The sequence below is a fragment of the Alnus glutinosa genome, chromosome 11 (assembly GCF_958979055.1).
Source record: "Alnus glutinosa chromosome 11, dhAlnGlut1.1, whole genome shotgun sequence".
Taxonomy (NCBI): domain Eukaryota; kingdom Viridiplantae; phylum Streptophyta; class Magnoliopsida; order Fagales; family Betulaceae; genus Alnus; species Alnus glutinosa.
In genome coordinates, this window is record NC_084896.1 from 23873075 (window position 1) to 23887060 (window position 13986).

Genomic DNA, 13986 nt, shown 5'->3' on the forward strand with positions numbered 1-13986 from the left:
TTATATGAAATTCTAATAGTTCTTAGCCCTTATATGAAATCCCAATTCCTAATAGTGTCTAGTCCTTTCGGGTATATAATAGGATAAAGTTTTCTTGCAAACTAAGTTGGAGAAAATTCTTCTAATCTAATATATGAAACTAATAACATATGTCAATCTAATAGACTGAATTGAAGAAGAAGATTCTTCTAATCCAGTTAAAAAGAAAACTATTATTATAGTAATTAATGCTCATAAGAAACACCATTTTTTTTTTGTTCTTGATTCAATGAGTATAACAATCAACCCAGCAAACATAAAAAAACATAAATTACAAATTCATTATAAAAAAAAAAATATATATTACAAATTTATCACATAAAAAACATAAATTGTCTAAATATTACACATTCATAAATGGATGTTGATGGCGTTGTGTTGTATTTAATATATTAACTATAATATATAAAAAAATATATATTATATACAAACTACAAGGGTATGTGGATGCGATTATGAACTGCAGCTGCATGATCTAAAACTGTTATCCACATCCGCATACCTAAAATTGTTATCTGCATTCGCACATGTCGATAATGGTTTTTGCTAACCGCATTTGCATGTGCGGATAATGAATAAATACAAATAATGAATGCGAACTATTAATATTCACCCGAATGTACCCCCTAAAGGCCACCTTCACTCTCAATACCCATTCGTGCTTCCACAACAACATAGAAGACCTCCTGCAACCACCCGATTTTCCTTCCCTTCATCCTTCAAAACTCAAAGGTCACGTCCTCTCATAATCATGCCCTTGCTGCCAATGCAATGCTTGTCCATTAGCATCACTACAGTATCATCAGAGAGAGAGAGAGAGAGAGAGAGAGAGAGAGAGAGATTTGATGTTTAAGCTGGAAAGGCTAATAATCATATCATATCCCCAATGGTGTAGAAAGCAAAAAGAAAGCACTTGGGCCACAAACTTTGGCATGGCACTAATGCATGTATCAAACATCACTATAATGGGCTACACCAACTGTAAGGTTCTTTCATGGTCGTGCTCAAATCCCTAATCATCCTTTCCCATTATGTGTATATGCACTCTGACAAAAGCATAAAGGAAAAGCCATACGCTAACAACCTAGGCCTGTTTGGAATTGCAGTTTTCACACTAGCTATACACAAAAGCTACAAATTAAAGCATCACTGGTTCTTTGTTTTATTTTTTATTTTTTTATTATTACCTATGCTTAGAATATTCTCCCAAACATGTTTTTATCTTTCTTGAGCTTCAATCTCACTCTCCTATTTTTGGGTGTCATCTCTTTGAAATCTCCATTTTGAAACTCAATTGTTTTTCTCTTCAATTTTTCCTTCTTGTCCCCACTTCTCATCATGACCATATTAATACTACCCATCCTAATCATATTCAAAGAACTTTCGGCCTCAAAAGAGCCCAAGCTAATTTCTATTTGTACATATCCAATATTTGGTGTGATTATACTTGTCATGTTCACATATTGCTGCCAAAAGATTTGTGATCATAGAAATTAAACTTAAAGTGTCATATATGGTGCAGAATATATTACACATAACATAGGTCTCGTTTGGTTTGCGGAATATACTTTTGGAATGGAATGTCTATTCCTATAGAATAGCCATTCTTTTATTTGGCAGGGGTCTATTTCATGGAATAGCTATTCCAATGGGAATAGCTATTTCCTTACGAAGAGAAATACATATTCCTTGAGGTAAAGAATACAATTTTCAAAACAAAAAAAAAAAAAAAAAAAAAAAAAAAAAAAAAAACTAAACCCCAAAGTGGTTGGCGAACCACCCCCATGGGTGGTCAGCCAGCCACTATGGAGGGTCAGGGGTGGTCGCACCACCCCTGGAGCAATTGGGGGTGGCACAGACCACTCCCAGTTCTTGTCGGGGGTGGCCGCGGAGCACATCAGGGGTGGCCAGGCCACCCCCATAGTCCATCAGGGGTGGTCACGGCCACCCCCAGACAACATCGGACAGCCCACCCCAATGGGTGGTCGACCATTCACCAATTTATTTCAATTTTTTTTTTGTTTTTTAGTTTTTTAGTTTTTTTAGTAATTTTCTTTGAATTCCGATTAAAATGTGTGAGTTATTACCAAACAACAGAATATGAATAGTCATTCCATTCCGCCACCTTCTATTCTCAAGAATAACTATTCATTTTCCTAATGGAATGACCATTCCGCGAACCAAACAAGGCCTTAGAAGAATAGGTATTCCTCTTGGTAAATGAGTAGGTATTCCAATGGGAATAACAATTTCAAGGAATAGATCTGTACCAAACAAAAAAATGACTATTCTATAGGAATAATCATTCCATTCCAAGAGTCTATTCCACAAATCAAACGGGCCTTTATAATTCTTCAATTCTCTTAATTAATCCTCCATAAAGGAGTCTTGATCCGCGTGGAACTTTTACTCTAATTAATGATGAAATAAGCAAATTAGGTAGAAAAAATTGATGCTTTAAGATCTACGTTTTTTTTTTAATTTTTAATTTTAATCAAATCGACACGCTACGAGAAATATTAGATTAAGATCTTTTTAAATTATTTGTCCGAATTTGAGAGAATTCAAGCAAGTGATTGTGAGAAACCACTTATAGAACCCACTTATCTGACCATTTATCCAGTCAAGTGGGCTTCATAAATGATATCTCACAATCACCTACTTAAATTCTCTCAATTTCGAACAAATAATTTGAGAGAATCTGATAAAAATATAAATCATATTTTTCAAAATCCTCTTTACAAGGAATCGAGGATTCTGTACCTATATTCTAAAGAAAAGATTCTTGTCCATATTCCAAAGGAAAATGAGGATCCTGGAAGATCTAACTCATCATTATTGTCTCACTAAGTTTAATTCCTTTTCTATTTCCTCCAACACATGCTCAGGATTTTGTCACGTAAAAGTAATTTTAAGTTTGTAAAAGTAATATAAGTGTGTAAATATTTTTCTATGTATATTTTTTGTATTTTTCTTTATTATTATCATTTTTTATTAAATAAGATACGCATCGCCTCCTGATCGGATATGACGTGATAATACAATTAAAAATTTAATGAAAAGTGGACAAAATGGTATATTTTATAACGATTTTAACCGTAAGGAGTATATTTAAATAAAATTTAAATCTTAGAGCGAGGGATTTGAATGAGTACCCCTTGTTGAGGAACTCCAACTCATGGAGATGACTCGCTTGACATCATCATTGAAAAGCTCGAACGTTGCGGGGATTGGCACTAAATCTTTGACAATTCCATCTTACGGGATCTAGCCGTACATTCCTATTAGAGCTTGAAAAAGCTCCACGGCAATCTCCTGGTACTTCGAGATATGCAGACGACACTAGGAGCTCATTTGTTTGTATTTAACCCACGAGGGCAAAGAACCAATGATACGAGGAGAATACACGAGGGTTAGCCACCCCCTCAGCTCAAGGAGGTGGTTTGGCCGTCTCCTTAGGGATATCAGGAGTGGCTAAACCACCTCCCAAGTTTGCAAGTGTGCTTTAGACAACTCCAAATTGTTTTTTGGATGTGGCAAAACCATGCTTCGGGCTAAGGGATGGTTTAGCTACCCCAAAATCATTTTTTGGGTTGGTCAAATTAACTACCCCATCTTCTTAAGATATCAAGGGTGGCTGAAGTACCCTAAGCTTGAGGGGTAGTTTAGAACCCCTATATATATATATATATATATATATATATATATATATATATATATATATCTAAATCACTTGTCAGTTCAAGGGTAAGTATATTTTCTCCTAAAAAAAATTAATCTTGTTCCACCCACATTGAATTCTTCTCTCAGCTCTCTAACTCGCTCCTTTAATTCTTCTTCCTCTACGCCCAACCGTCGATCACCATAATCGCTGCTGCCACTAGCATCAATATTGCCACTGACCACCATAGTCTTCGCCCACCCTGAATATGAACCATCTCAACCATCACTTGAACCTTTCCTTTCATCTATCACGGGCACTAAGGGTGTACATGCGGATGCAAAAGTGGTTATTTGCAATATCCGCACACACATCTGCAAAATGTGAATATCACTTTTAGATGCCCACATCTGCGCATTTTTTACTATATGCATCAACACAATTATTGTAGTTATTATCCGCTATCGACAAATAGGTAATTGACATATTTTAAATGCTTTTAAAAATAAGTTTGACCAATTTTTAGTCTTTGGGCTTGTTTTGAAAATATAATGCAACACTGAAAATATGTAAAACTGAAAAATAAAAAATAAAAAAATGGGATGATGGATACGACCTCAAAACATTTAAAAATGAGAGGAATAGATATTCATTGGGGGTAAAGACAATATTTTTCAAACAAAAAAAAAAAAAAAAAAAAAAAAAAAAAAAAAAAATCATTTATTTTTTTATTTTTTTTAAAAAAAGCCAAACCCTTGACTGGGTGGCCGGCCAGCCCATATATGAGACCCTCTAGGTGTTCTGAGGGTAGTGCGACCACCCCCGACGCTTTTGGGGGTGGGACAGGCCAATCCGGATTGGCTTCAGGGGTGGCCGAGACCACTTCGGGGGTGGTTGCAGCCACCCCCAGCTCTTGGTGGGCGGCCGACCACCCCAATGGGTGGTCGGCCACCCATGAGTTTTCTTCTTTTTTTTTTAATAATTTGATTTTCTTCGTTTTTTTTTTTATTTTAAAAAAATGTAGGGTTTTTTCAGAAATTTTGGTCTCTTACAATCACCTGTTCGAATTCTCTCAAATTTAAACAGATAATTTGAAAAGATCTTAATATGATATATCTCATAGCGTGTCGATTTTATTAAAATAAAAAATAAAAAACAAAAAACGTAGATCTTAAACCATCAATCTTTTCTACCTAATTTGCTTATTTCATCATTAATTAGAGTTAAAATTCCACGCGAATCAAGACTCCTTTCCGGAGGATTAATTAAGAGAATTGAATAAACATTAATTGTCTTGAGAGCATGATTATGATACGTTTTTGTCTAAAACTTTTTTATTCAAATAAATATTTGATTCTATTGTACGACATTCAAGAAGGATGATCATTTCATTTGGAATTTTTTTATTTTTTAATGGCGAAAATGCAAATTAAAAATTGATGGAAAATCTTTGAATTAGCAGTCGAGATAGTGTTAAACGTGGCGAGTAATCGTCCATTAATTGTTGATTGCACCATCAATACCTGTCTGGCGTTTATAATATTCAGGGCATGATTTGGGGTATATATAGTATCATTTTTTTAACATCTTAAGAATAATAAATTAATTAGGAAACTCAATCAAGCTATGAATCAACTTGCTTAATTAATTAACTTCTAAGTAATAATAGTTGATGCCTCGTGTCTATCTATATTCAGGTTCAATCTCTGGTGTGTGTTTTTGATAAAGTAGTTATTGTAAAGGAACTTATTGATGAAGATACAAATTGATAGAGAGTTTCTTTAATGGAAGAAATTTCCATAGCTAAGCGTATGCAGTATGACTATTAGTCCAAACAGGCAATAAGACTAACCGGTATGGATTGGTACACAAATCAGAGAGTTTTCGGTCACACGTGCGTATCATCTCGAGCAATAAAGAGCTCCGCAGGAAAAATGAGGTAGTTTAAATAACTCAAGACTATATGTGCAAGGAGATCGGGAAGATCTAGGGGTAGTTAAGATGTTTTTATGGAGAAAGAAATGATTCATTTTCTCTTCATGTTCTTCTCCCATCCTCATTAGTATTATTCATATAGGCCCCACATATTCAATGATGATTTTCAAAAAAAAGTACGAAGATGAGAGAATGACATGAGGAGGATGTATAGCACCTCTCGTCCCATTTGTGGTTTGGCAACAGAGACGACCATTGATAATATTATCCGGAGTTGTTTGACGTCAAAAGATGTGTGGGCTGAATGCAATAGGAAGATTCAAAAATGTTCTAATGATGAAGACGATTTCCTAAGTATCCTTAAGAAGCTTATGGAGAGAATCGATGAGGACGAGCTGGAATTGGTGGCTATGGTAGCAAGAAGATTATGGCTTCGGAGAAAGAGAAATGCTAAGTGTACTTAAACTTTTACTAACTGACGTGGCATGCTATACAAATACAAAAATGCCCTTCATAATGTGTCCAGAGAAAAATGGGTCAAATCCTCTTGCCATCGCCGGATCCAGTCTCACCGGCGACCCCGTTCTCCAGTCAAAACAGCCGGATCCCGGCAGGCTGATCCCCGGCCAGAACGGCCGGATCCCGCTCGGCTAGACGGGATCTGGCCTGGATCTGGCCCTTCCCCGACCAGAAGCGTCGTCGGGGTCATGGTCCAGTCCGCGACTGTCTGGATTTCTGGTGGGTCGAGTTCGGAGTTGTGTGGCCGGCGTGCTGAGTTTCCGGCGGTGTGATGGTTTCCATGAAAGTGGGTTGAACATGAGAAGAAAGGGTATTTTTGTCTATGCATAAAAAAAATTGTTTTAACTTTTTTTAATGTTAAGCTGACGTGAGGCTCCATGTCAGTTTGTAAAGTTCTCTTTGTAAGAGTTTTTGTACCCCTAGCATTTCTCTCAGAGAAATATAGTGGTCCATAGGAGGTATTTTTTGCATCCTTCTCAACTAGTTAGAAGTGCGAGAGAGTTCATGAAGGAATTCCAAAAGGTCGCACAAGGTTTGAGGAATAATGTGACGAATGACCAAGAAATTATGGTGTTGAGATGGAAAAAGCTACTTGTAGGAATGATTAAGATAAATTGGGATGCAATTGTAGACACAAACAAAAAAGAAGATGGGAGTGGGGATAATAGCTAGAGACCATAAAGGGAAGTGTTGGCATCAATGTGCCCATTGTGCGGAACAAAGCCTTATATTTCTGACTCGTCTGTAGCTGAGGCTTTGGCAGCTTGGAAGGTTGTGGAATATAGTAAAAATCTGGATTTCCAAAATATCATGATGGAGGGAGATGTGTTAAAAATAGTTAATGCCTTGTAGAAAGAAGGACCTTGTTAGAGCAGGTATGGGGAATTAATTGAAGATGCAAAAGTTATCCTAAATAATTTTCAATCATGGTCAGTGGGGCATATAAAAAGGGAAGCTAATGAAGCTTTACATAGATTAGCAAAGGCGTCTATTCATCAATATGTGGAACAGGTTTGGATGGAGGATTTTTCCTGCATCTATTTGCGACATTGTACTTGCAGAGCAAAATGTTTATTCATGGTTTATTAATGAAAATCTGCAAAACTTTCTTTAAAAAATTTAAAATAAAGAAAGAAATGCAAAATGGGATATCATAATCATCATTCGAGACATTTATAGGATTATCCATATTAAATCACTACCTATCTAAAAAGCTTAAGTTGATAAGAAATTGTGAATTTAATCATTTAATTTATACTTTAATACTCCACTTCAACAAGTGAGACCTAACACATAGAATATTTAACTGAAATGGGAGGTAAACTTTTGGAGTCAATGTTTGAACTTACGACATCTACTTTGATACCATATTAAATCATCATTTATCTAAAAAATTTATGCTACTTTGATACCAAGTAATTCTAAAAGTCCCTCATGTACCTATCACTCTTATGCCCGTTCAAAAAATGATGTGAATTTTAAAATCATAATTTGATCAAAATTCAATAGTAATCAATCAGAAGTCCAATGATGATTTTAAAAGTTACCTCATTTTTTGAGGAACACAAGAAGGACCTCTAGCATTACTCTAGATCATCTTAAATCACTATTTATCTCAAAAACTTATGCTGATAAAAAAATTAAATTTAATAATTTAATTAATATTTTAACACTCTAAGCCAATGGAAGATGTATAACCTAGTCCAATGACGCATTATATAGAAAGTGGTTGGAATCCACCTAATTTACTACAGTCAAAGTTGCTCTTGGAGAGAGAGATTGCTTAACTTGCAAGAGCTGCAATGTATTGAGTTTCTACCAACATAATTAATCAAATTAACAGACCAAATGATTCAATTGAAATCTTGTCTAGTTTTGCCAACAAGATTAATTGAGTGGTTATCAGTAGTTTTCGGATTGAATGGTATGTCTTGGGTGAACTCATAGATTCAGATCACTTGATTGCATGAGTTAATTGTCAATAAAAAATAAAATAATAATAATAAAATAAAAAAACCTATAGACCTTTTGGCTCGTCCAAAATATGCGCCAAATGAAAAAATAACATACATGTTCTACATGCTCTTCACGTGGATCGTCGTCCACCGCACATGTTGCCTCTTGTTTCCTCCTCTCCATTGGTCACTATCGCCACTTTCCTTCCTACTCCGCCACATCAGATGCCGATGTTTTACTTCTTGTTTTTATTTGTTTACTGTAGTTTTTTTTCAGCTGTTAAAGCTATATAGCCTATATTCACGTTAGGTTTCGTTTTAATCTTTATCAATGTCTTTTCTACTGTGGTGGTTCACCTTTGGGTGTGCTAGTACTGTAGTTATTTCTTTATTTGGCTACGGTTTGAATTTTTGGATCTTTCAAGGTCTAGGGCCCTTCTTACACCTCTTAAATGTGACATTCGTGTTGTATCTTACCAAATCGTCTTTAGTAACAACCATTTTTCTTGGCTTTCGTAGTAAAGATATATAGGACCGTATCATTTATTTGTTGCATTCTCTTTTATTTTTTGTTTACTTATATTAATGCGATTATTTCAAGGTTCTTTGTTAGGTTGCAAAGCCTTATGTATTTCTTTGTTATTATTTAGTTGAAGTACTTATTTAAAAAAAAAAAAAAAAAAAAAAATACATGTAAAAATTATATATATATATATTATGAATTTGGGCTCACAAGTGATTGAGCCACGATCAGGCTACATGGGCTAGTGTGAAAAGGAGGATTAGTCTAATCACACTTGATTTAGCTTTTTTAAGAGCTGCGAGTTGGGGAAGGTTAATTAAACAACTCAATATGACATCATCCATCGATGATACCCTCTTGTTGTCTCTAAAGACTCTTAAATCTAAATGTAGATTGGGATGTGGATGTGGTGTCCACAAGCCTTTTATGTCGGGTATCTCTCTTGTCGGACACCGTGGTGGAGCTCTTTGTCGATGCTCCGATCCAATCTCTATTGGTGTTTCACTCTCTATTATGGTGTTCAAAATTGATTGTTAATGTTGTGGTAGGTGTTGTTTCAAGCATGTCCACCTTTGGATTGTCTTTTCCGACCGCAATGTCAGGCGGCTTCTCTCCTAGCCGGTGAGCCAATAATTCATTGGGCCGGGTCATTCATATGCCCCAGTCCCAATCAAATTTAAGTCTTTTATACACTGTGCTAATTGTAATGTGATTGTTATTGGGTTGCCCCACTCAGCTTTTGTGCTTTTTATTTGATGTACTATCTTAATGTGTTTTGGAATGTATTTTTTTTTGTTTTTATTTAAAAAAGTGTTGTGAGGTGTCGTAAATGTGAAAATAATTATGGGTATTTTGTATTTATAATTTTTTTTTTATAGAAAAAAGTACACATATTCTCCTCAAACTACCATCACATTGTCAACGTCTTCCCAAACTACCAATTGTGTCAATGTCCACTCTAAACTATCAAAAGATGTCAATGTTCTCCTAATGACAAAAAAATACCCTTAGTAAAAATTTAAAAATTACAAAAATTACAAAGTTAAAAAAAAAAAAAAAAAAAAAAAAAAAAAAAAGAAGGAAAAAAATCAACAAGGGGGAGAGGGAGGGAGAGAGAGAGAGAGACAGCTTTATTCTTCTTTTTTTTCTTCAGTTTTTGGTTTTTTAGTTTTTTTTTCTCTAATTTATAGGGGTATTTTTGTCTTATTAAAAAATATTTAAGGTCATTTTGTCTTTTGGTGGACACTAGGAAACGTTGACATTTTTTTTGATAATTTATGGAAATATTGACTTAATTGGTATTTTAAGGGAATTGGCAACGTTGTAATAGTTTGAGCGAATATGTGTATTTTTTTCTTTTTTTTAATATATTTGTTTTTGAAAACCGAAAACAAAATAGAAAAGAAGGCATTGCCTCAAAATGGTTTTCTCACCGCCTACCAAACAAGAATGCCATGGCTAATGGTATGGAATTAATCAGGCTGCTTAGCTTTACTTATTATATATAATAATTGGAAAAGGCAGAGAAGCTACGGTTGAAGTCTTCTTGTTGAAAAAATCAGCTGTCCACACTGGAATTCTTTATTAGTTAGCTGCCAAATTAATAATAATAATAAATAAATAAATAAATAAATAAATAGGGATTCCTAATCCTGCTCAGAAAGTCAACTAGTCACTCTTATTGAACAGGTTGAATGATTGATCATTGACCTGATCTCATCCGTCTATTTGTGTCAACTGTAGAAAATTGCACAGGATGCAACCACTCTGGCTTGTCTTCTGCTTAATTTGCCCTTGTTTTAAGTGACCTCGTCCACACACAAAAATAATTGGTCTTTAAAACATAGATATAATAGAAAAAAGAATATCAGAATCAATTTTGTTGGCTAATGAATTCATGCTACTTGTTGATACAATGACCGCACACCAAATATTCAATTCAAGAGTAGAAAGATAGATAGAGTCAGTCGGAGGCTCGTTGCGATTAGCAAAAACTATATTCGATGCTTAAGTTAGTAAAAATAAGGCGGAGAGGTAGAGTGTAGGCCGCCATCGCCTAACATGAGCTTACTCCCTAGAAGTGGTTCGATTCGGGTTAGATCCAGTTGGCATCGGAGATCTGATCCGACGTGCCACGAGTTTCTTTATACCCAATAGGCCTAAACTAATCCATGATTAATAAGGGAGTGGGCCTCGTTGGAACCTAAGTCTAGAAGGATCACCATCAACAAGGCTAAAAGATTCCTAGCTAGGTGTTACAATAGAAAATGGACAGAAATTTTCTACAAATTAGTTTGTAAGAAATTTCATACAACTCACGTATAAAAGTGATATGTGTCATTTAAATATGTAAGAAGCACATATTTTTTTTTTATTAATACTATTAAAAAAAAGCATGTGAGAAGCATATGCTATTAAATGAATACAAATAAATACATGTCAATTTTATATGTGGGTTATATGCATTTTTCTACAAACCGGTTTATAAAAAAATTTTGTCCTTAGAAAATTACATAAAATTTGAAAATGGCCTTTTTTTTAATTCTCATTACCATCAAAATAATCTTCCATACGTTTTAAGACATGACAAAAAGTTTTACCCTAAATTAAGTTTGAGAAAATCCTTCAAGCTCACTCTATTAAGTTGGCATTTATCCTTATAATATGTGATTTTGATCACCAGCATTTTTAATAGAAATAATATATTCAATTTAATAGATTAGGTAGAAGGAATTTCTTCCGATCCTTTTAAAAAAAAAAAAAAAAAAAAAAAAAAAAAAAAAAAAAAAACAATGTCCTTCAAGATATGGGGTTACAAATTTTGTAATTGATTTTTTTTTTTTTTAAATGTAATTGAATATTAATAGGATGGTCGAAGGTTTTTTGTTGGGTGTTCAGGGGGGGAGGTTCCACACCTTCCTCCCCTAGTGGTGTTTTCCCCCCGCGTCCTTTTAGAGTGGGGGAGGTTTTTTGCTTTTCCTTGGCTAGAGCCAGTGGAGTTTTTGTGTCCTCCAGCCATTAGAGCTTTGGAGTTTTTGTTCCCCTAGGTTAAATCCGGTAGTGGTTGATGTTTCTCGGCAAAAGACTTCACGGGATTTGGGCTGGGGAGCGACTTTCTGGTGTGTTTTCCGGCGGAGTTTTCTGACCTGGTTTTTCCAAGACACGCCCCTCTCCACGATGGTCGCTGGCTTCTTCCGATCCAGCAACCTCCAGCCACAGTCATGCCAATTCTTCACGCTCGGCGCGTGGCCTACACGCGCCAGGGAGATCACTCCCTAGACCGGTGTATGTAAGTCACGGCTTGTCTTCTAGGGCGCGGTTGGGAGTTTTTCAGTGGATCCGAGATCTTCCGACAAATTTCTACTACAAATGAGGTCTCCGGTGGTAGCATGTGTACTCCAGCAACGGCGCCACCTAACGCTGGTCCTAGTTTTGGCTTTTGTTTTATGTTGTTTTTTCTTGTTTGTTCACAGTTTGCATCTGTAATGCTTAAAAGTTACTGGACTATTTGTTAACTTTGGTGATAGATCTGTCCTCTTTTATTTATTGATTGTACTTAAATGTAAAGAGTAGCTCATTGTGGTCCCCGTAGTGATTATGTATTGTTTAGACTGCTATTCAAGTTAGATTTATTTGGCTTCGGATTGGGGTCTTGAACCTCTTGTTTTTGTCTTTTTTCTTGAACTTTCTTCAATAATGTATGATAGCATATGCTATTCGTTGAAAAAAAGGCATAGTCGGTGAATGAATTTGCAAATTAATACATTTTTCTTGTGTTAAATTTACTTTTCAAGTACAGTTATAGAAAGAAGGGCATCTAATTAATATGGTGACTTGGAATTTTTTGTTTTATAGTAATATTAATATTTATTGAATAGCTTCAATCACATAAGGAATCTGGGTTTCTTCAATTCAAACTCTATCTATAACACACAAAATAGTCTCTTTGATTATGGTATGAGCGGCTAAATTCGCATTATACTTGACATGTCTCTCCAAGATCTCATCCGACTTAACCCAACTTTTATTCCATCCATAATTTGTCCAAATTTGCTCCAATTATTACTTAAGCTTTGTTCATATCATTCTGTAAGGAAACGCTCCGCATATGGTGTCTTGAAACTAGACCACCCAAAATAAATAATTGTACTGACGTAGTGGAAAACGATTAGACGATATAGCTTAAAGAAAAGCTAAAATAATTCTTACAAGATTTAGTTGTAATAAGTAAAAGAAAAGGCCAATAACTTACAAAAATTTTAAAAAAATAAAAAAGAAAAAAGAAAAAGAAAAAAAGTAGCCAATATACGTGAATGATTAATGATGTACACACATAGGTCATGTAGTCCCTAACTAATTAAGCTACCCATTAGAGACCGTTTCTCATGCCTTTTTTAGTATCCTTCCTTCATTTTCAAATCTTTTTCTTATTAAATTTCTAGATTTGGCTCTGATTATTAATGATATTTAAAAAAGAAAAAAGAAAAAAGGTGTTATGATATAACACAAAAACGAAACAATATTTGAGTGTTTTTGTTAACATTCTTAGTTTGAAAATAGAAAACAAATATAGAAAGAGCTATCTTGCGTATACACAAGAACGGAGCCAGAAGCTCTTACAGGCAGAGACCAGTGATCAAAAAATTTTTTGATAGGGGCTAGTAAACTAAATTTTTATTTTTTGCCTTATAATTTTTTAGAATTTTTCTTTCAACCTTAATTTTTTTTTTTTAAGAAATTGGGGGCCATGGCCCCTTGCCGCCGCCGCCCCCCCCCCCCTACCTGCGGACACATTTGTATAATCTACAAAAACAAACTATCAACTTAAACTTTTAATTAGAGATTGAACGTAATATAAAAATAAAGGTTTGAGTTCAAACATTGACTCGGTAGCTTAAAATAATAATCTAAATTTCACCCCGACTCTAAAAGTTTTTCACTAGGATGCCCCAAGTGTGAACCAATAATAAACAAAAGATGTTACCGCCATTTATGGTACAGAAGTTGCATCTACGCATCCATGTTTGCCTCCCGCACGCAAAGAACACCAAAAGATACGGCTAATTGTAGTCCTCTTTCTTTGTTGCTTTGCAGCATCTCCCAAAGCTTCCAACGGTTAAAACCGTCCAACCAAAATAAATCTTTTTTTTTTTTTTTTTTTTTTTGTCATCCTTAGGAATATCCTCCTGTTAGAATATGATACATGTCTCTTATAAGAGCATTAGTAGCATACGCTCAATATTTTTTTTTTAAAATTTAGAAAATAAAACTATTTTTTTATTCTCTATTTAAAAATACTCCACAATAAATTTCTTTAATTTTTTCCTAAACCATTAAATTTGTTTTTTTTTTTT